This window comes from Caretta caretta, chromosome 28, assembly GCF_965140235.1.
Source record: "Caretta caretta isolate rCarCar2 chromosome 28, rCarCar1.hap1, whole genome shotgun sequence".
Classification (NCBI taxonomy): domain Eukaryota; kingdom Metazoa; phylum Chordata; order Testudines; family Cheloniidae; genus Caretta; species Caretta caretta.
Genome location: NC_134233.1, coordinates 12045220 through 12051818, shown reverse-complemented (window position 1 = coordinate 12051818; position 6599 = coordinate 12045220). Strand labels below are relative to the sequence as shown.

The window sequence follows — 6599 nt, the reverse complement described above, 5'->3', positions numbered from 1 at the left end:
CCTGCAGGGCTCATGTCCTGCCCCGAGCCGGCTCCTGTGCGTGTTTGAGCTGCTCCCCCTGGGTCACCCCCACACACTCAGTGGTCGTGCAAGGGTTCACGCAGGCCACACGTGGAACCATCAGGGGATGCTCAATGTGCCGCACTCGGTTTTGCAGAGGTTTGGAGACTTGAAGGGCAGAAGAGACTCTTAGATCATCTCATCTGGCCCCCTACACATCACAGGCCTCCTGCATGGCGCAGTCGCGAGTTTTGGACCAAAGCAGACTCGAGAAAGGCATCTCATCAAGGGATGGAGGAAGCACCACTTCGCTTGGGAGTCTGGAGAAAATTGATGCTGTGGGGGGCAGGGAATTGACCCCAAGGCCACACTTGTGAGTCTGTATCATAACACACATGCACAACAGCACTGCGCGAAGTATGTACACGTCACCTTAACTCTGATGTTTCCTAACGTTTAAAGGCCTGGTCTCCAGGGTGTTCTTTGTGCTTCCAGGTCTATTTTGGGGAGAGATGCAATCATTTAGTTCAGAGTGGGAGCCGTGTTAGTCTGTAGCAGCAAAAAAACAAAAACAAAACGAGGAGTAGTTCTGGCACCTTAGAGACTAACACATGTATTTGGGCACATTTGATGGTGTGGCTGATGTGATTAGATCCGAGGATGGTGTCCCTAGACTAGATATGTGGACAGAGTTGGCAATGGGTTTGTTGCAAGGATAGGTTCCTGGGTTAGTGTTTTTGTTGTGTGGTTGCTGGTGAGTATTTGCTTCAGGCTGGGGGGCTGTCTGTCAGCGAGGACCAGCCTGTCTCCCAAGATCTGTGAGAGTGAGGGATCATCCTTCAGAATAGATTGTAGATCCTTGATCCTGCGCTGGAGATCTTTTAGTTGGGGGCTGAAGTTGATGGCTGGTGGCGTTCTGTTCCTTTCTTTGTTGGCCTGTTCTGGAGTCAGTGACTACTGGGTATTCTTCCTTTCAGCAGGTGGGTGTGGCGGTTCAGTGATGAGACAGAACACAGCTTTATGCAAGCAAACAGGCTGGTCAGCTGAGATGGGCCGTTCTGCCCCCCCGCCTTCCACCTTCTCCTTTTATTATATTTCTCCCCCTAAGCATTACACACTGCTACACAAAGGAATGTATGACGTTAATTCATATACTTAGTTACCATCCCCTATCTACTACAATCCTGGTTCTCAGGCCTTGAGCCCAGGCTAAGAAAGCCTCCCACAGTTGCTGTCCAAACAATCAAGTTCTCATGGTTCATATCTAGCCCTTGTCCTTGGATAGAGCAATGTGTGCATTGCTTCTACAAAACAGTCAGGGTGTGCCTCACCTGCTTCCAGGTGGAATAGCTAAACATTAACCCTTCATCTCCCCGTTTTTTATTTATTGATATTTGGCCATCTCATGGTAGCCGTCAATTTGTTTTGTCATGCTATTTAACTCCCAGACAGACAAGGACATAACCTGGGGAGCTTTCCAGGGCAAAATTTTACAAAATCTTAACAAGGAAAGAATACATTGTACACAGCAGCAGCAAAAAATAAGCCCAATGATTACAAACACAAAATAACCAAAAGCTCAACATCTGCAATTTAATCATCTAAAAGGGGTACACTTCTTTTACTACAATTGTCACCAGCAAAAGGCAATATAAATATCATTCTACTAAAACAGCAAAGGGTGCCATCACTTACATTTGCAGGAATATAATTAAAGGTGCGTGAACCGCAAGTAAAAACCCATCCTGATGGTAGGATGATATGGCCATAATTATATGAAACATTAACAGCATGGGAACAATTTAAAAGAGGTTGAGAAATTTTTCGACAGCCTAAGGGCACCTTTATACTAGTACAATTAACTACACGCGCACAGGTAACATTTGCTATTGAAGCCAATCTTTCCCATATGTTATATGTCATTCGGGCTTATAACGGGGGAGGCGCTTCCGAGCCAACCCCTACAGGAAATAGCAGGCACAAAAGGCACACAATCATCACAGAATTAGCAGTGATTTGGGCGAGAATCGCCACAAACAAAGTCTCAGGAGTCTCTGGCTGTTGATCTGCTGCCAGTCTTCGTTGAGCCGCGGCGACCAATGCTTTTACTGCTCCCCATGTCACGGGCTGGCTTGGGACGCTACGCCTCCTCCGTTTCCGTCCCGTCGTTGTCGACTCGGGGGGCAACGCGGTCTCCTCCAAGGTCAGCTGAAACTCCGGTATGGGATTCGACAGTCCCTGGTGCCATGCCATGTTGTTTAAGTGCCGGTCGCACACACCGAGCTGGAACCCACAACGGTCCTGCAGGGAGAGACACAGCAGCATATCCCCGACCCCAAGTGATTAGAGGCACTGGGCCCAGCCACTGTGGATCGGGCAGCTGACAGTAATAGACACGTGGTCTTTCCAGTACCTCAGATTTGTGAAAATGCCGATCCGCAGGGGTCTGCTGATCTGCATTCAGTGTTAAATTATTTAAAGTAAACAAGAGGATATGCATTTGTTGTTAAATGTCTCCTAAGGTTCGGAGACGCAGCTCCCCTTGTTTTAATTGTTTATCTAGCAAGGTTTTGAGTGTGCGATTGGCACGTTCAACAATGGCTTGGCCCGTGAAATTATAAGGGATTCCGTGTGTAAGACGGACGTCCCAGCGGGCACAAAAGGTGGAGAGGGCTGCAGAGCAGTAGGCTGGGGCATATCTGTTTTAATTTGGCAGGGGCGACCCATAACAAAAAGGCAGGCCAGCAAATGGTGAATAACTTTGTTAGTGGCTTCCCCACGTTGTGGGGAAGCCCCCAAAAAAACTTAAATAAATATCAACGGAAACATGTAAAAACAAATAGGGGCGGAATTGTGGCACATGAGTAACATCCATCTGCCACAGCTGATTTGCTGCGGTACCTCGGGGGTTAACGGCATAAGAAAAAGTAGGAGCAGCAGCAGCACAGTGGGGGCAGGAACGAACAATGGAACGTGCATGATCAGCAGGAATGGGAAACTGCCGGGCCAAAACAGAGGCAGACTGATGAAAAAAGGCATGGCTTTCAATGGGGTCAGAAAAAAGGGAATTTACCTGACCACGCAACGCGCGACCGGCGCGTGCATAGCCCTCAGTGAGTGGCCCAGGCAGAGGGGTATGACTGCAAATATGAGCAACAAAATAAGGGAAATGACAAGTGGCAAAAAGGTGCTGCAAAAACAAAAACAGGCGAAGGAGGTCTGCATCAACCTGAGGGGTAATGAGGGCAAGGGGTAAATGATCAATTACCTAATAAACATAATAGGTATCCACAATTAAATTAAAGGGACAATCAGCAAAAGGTTGAAAGGCCAAAATAACAGCAGCTAATTCTGAGGGCAAAGGGGGATGGTAAAAAAAACAATCTTTTAAATCTAACACACAAAGTTGATCGGTTTGAGGAATTAAATTTGGATTTGGCAAGCCAAATTGCAAGGGGCCCATAGGTTGGATGCGTTTATTTATTTCCCTTAAATCATGTAACAGTCGCCAAGCACCCGATTTTTTCTTAATAACAAACACCGGGGTGTTCCAGGGACTAGTGGAGCTCTCCAGTCGCTGTGCTTGCAAATGCTGCTGCACAAGCGAATGAAGTGCTTTTAGCTTTTCTAGAGGGAGGGGCCACTGATCAATCCATACGGGCTCTAAGGATTGCCATACCAAGGGTAAGGCGGAGGGCACGGTGGGCCATCAGATGTTAATATCGAGGGTGGTGTCTAACTTTGTAAGTAAATCACGGCCCCAAATATTGAGGTGGACAGGGAGCACAAAAGGGCGGATAGTAGCAAGGGTACGGCCTCCCGGTTTAGAGACCGTGACCCAAGACAAACTTTGGCGCCCGGGTTTACTACCCCCGATCCCCCACAATTCTTTAGAAGGAACCGTAGGCCAATTAACCGGCCACTCCAGATCACGAATCACCGTAACGTCAGCTCCAGTGTCCACCAGCCCTGTAAAAGGAACATCATCTAAGAGAAGTGTTAACTGAGGCTTCGAGGGGCGGACTGACATTGTCAGAGCAACAAGTGGAGAAGACGCGCTGTGAGACGGCGAGTGAGACAACGTCGATCCAAAGCCGCCTCCGCCCCGAGTTCGATCCTCGGCAGCTGGCACCTGATAGGGGACTAAAATCAATTGTGCAATTGACCGTCCACGCGGGAGCGACTGTGGAAGATGAGTCCACACCTGAACCTTAATAATGCCAGTGTAATCAGCATCAATGACCCCTGGAATGACAAAAAAGCCCTGTTTCCCAGCATGTGAGCGAGGGAGAACAAGACCTACAAAGCCGGCAGGGAGAGGTCCCATCACCTGTGTAGGTATGGCACAGACCTCCCCTGGCAGCCGAAAGTCAGTGTCCTCCTGCATGATCAAATCAAGCCCTGCACTTCCAGCAGTCGCCGCCCTCATAGAGTCTACGGATTCCAAGGCAGAGGAGCGATTGCCTGAGTAGGAAACACCCCCGTTTGGCCCTGGGTTCGGGGGGGACCCGTCGCGCCGTTTCCCGACCCGCTACGACACTGATTAGCCCAGTGATAACCTTTCCCACACTTGGGGCACTTCTTTGAGGGTCGGGCTGGTGCCTTAGATGAGCGGCACTCCCGCTGAAAATGACCCTCCTTACCACAGCGGTAACAACGCTTCCCCTCCTTCCCAGTTTTTCTGAGGGCGGCAGCCAGAACTCCAGCCTTGTGGGCTTGTGTGCCGATGTTCTGGCACGCCCGCAGCATGTCTGAGAGCTCTAAAATACCAGATGCTTGTGCTGCTTGGAGAGCACGGCGGCAATCCTCGTTTGCATTTTCAACTGCCAATTTTAACAGGAGCTCGTGAGCTGCCTCAGTGTTATCCACCTGTCGGAGGATAGCCTCATGCAATCTGTTGGTAAAATCCAAAAAGGACTCTGAGGCACCCTGACGGATACTGACAAAGCTTTTGGTAGGCTTGCCTGAATCCGGGACCTTCTTGAAAGCATGCTGGGCACAGGTGGAAATAATGGGGAAGACGGCCTGAGGGAGTTGAGACTGCATCTCAATAGTAGCAAACGGGCCCTCCCCTGCCAATTGCTCATAAATGATACCGTGCGCTGCATGTACCTGAGCTTGGCGTTCTGCCATCTGCCGATACTCACTAAGCCAAATAACATACTGACTAGGTGATAACATCATGCGCAGCAGTGTTTTCCAATCCTCAGGGATTAGGGAGTACCCAGTACCTATCCCTTCAACGAGACCACGCACAAAGGTGCTAGTCAGGCCAAACTCACGAATTGCTTTCCTCACCTCTCTAACCACCGAGTATGACAAAGTGGTCCAGGTGCCCACGGGGTTGCCCTGGTCATCATTCTGCCAGGTCACCGGGCAAACGGAGACCAGATCAGCCAGCTCCTCCGCTGTAAGATCTGATCGAGCTTTCGCTGCGTGAACCATTTGTTGCACCAGCGAAAGCTTCTGAGCAGATGCAGATGACCCTCCGGGGGGCCCCGGAGCATGGGGCCCCATGGAGGGAGGGTGATCACGCACTGGCTCCGGTGGGGAAGGCAAGGGAGGCGGTGGTAATGAAGACACTGGGGGCAAAGCAGGGAGAGGGGGGGCTGTGGGTACGGGAGAGGGTCTTTCCGAAGCGACACGCTGGGTTGCATCAGTAGAAGGGGGGATAGCTGCAACGGGGATGGCTACAGGAGCCGACGGGCGTGGCGAGATCACCAGCCTCGTGAAAGAGGGCCTATCCGAGGTGACACGCAGTATCGCGTTGCGACAGAGGTGCCAGGCATGTAAAGCCTGCACGGGCGCCCGAGGCTCTTTGTGCAATGTCTGGCCCAATCGCTCCCAGTCCGCTACCTTAAGGCTTCCGGCTTCAGGATACCACGGGCACTGGGCACGCACCTCCTGTAGCAGGAGAGTAAGTGCTCGAGCCGGGCAGTCATGCTGAGCCTTACGCAGCAAATACTGCAGCTCATTGTGGTGTTGCACTTGCAAAGCAGAGAGGGAGCTTCCCATACTTACCACAATGAAAATTACTCACCGGGATCCACGAAGCGGATGAGTGACGCGTCTGAAACCCTTGCCGGGCGAGGTGAGTGCTGAGGGCCCCACGTTGGGCGCCAGTTGTGGCAGTTCAATGATGAGACAGAACACAGCTTTATACAAGCAGACAGGATGGTCAGCTGAGATGGGCGTTCTGCCCCCCCGCCTTCCACCTTCTCCTTTTATTATATTTCTCCCCCCTAAGCATTACACACTGCTACCACAAAAAGATACACAAAGGAATGTATGACGTTGATTAATATACTTAGTTGCATCTTTTATCTACTACAATCCTGGTTCTCAGGCCTTGAGCCCAGGCTAAGAAAGTCTCCCGCAGTTGCTGTCCCAACAATCAAGTTTTCATGGTTCATATCTAGCCCTTGTCCTTGGATAGAGCAATGTGTGCATTGCTTCTACAGAACAGTCAAGGTGTGCCCTGCCTGCTTCCAGGTGGAATAGCTAAACATGAACCCTTCACTGAACCTCATCAGATTTCTTTTGGCCCAATCCTCTAATTGGTCTGGGTCACTCTGAACCCTATCCCGACCCTCCAGCGT

General features: G+C 50.5%; 1 long non-coding RNA gene across 1 annotated transcript; it reads right to left on the bottom strand.

Annotated features, from left to right (window-relative positions):
• Positions 1-1017: 1017 nt before the first annotated feature.
• LOC142070286 (uncharacterized) lies at positions 1018-5763 on the bottom strand. The gene is made up of 2 exons (XR_012666252.1): positions 5113-5763; positions 1018-2301 (listed from the first exon to the last, which is right to left on the bottom strand). It is a non-coding gene; the product is annotated as an uncharacterized LOC142070286 (long non-coding RNA).
• Positions 5764-6599: the final 836 nt, after the last annotated feature.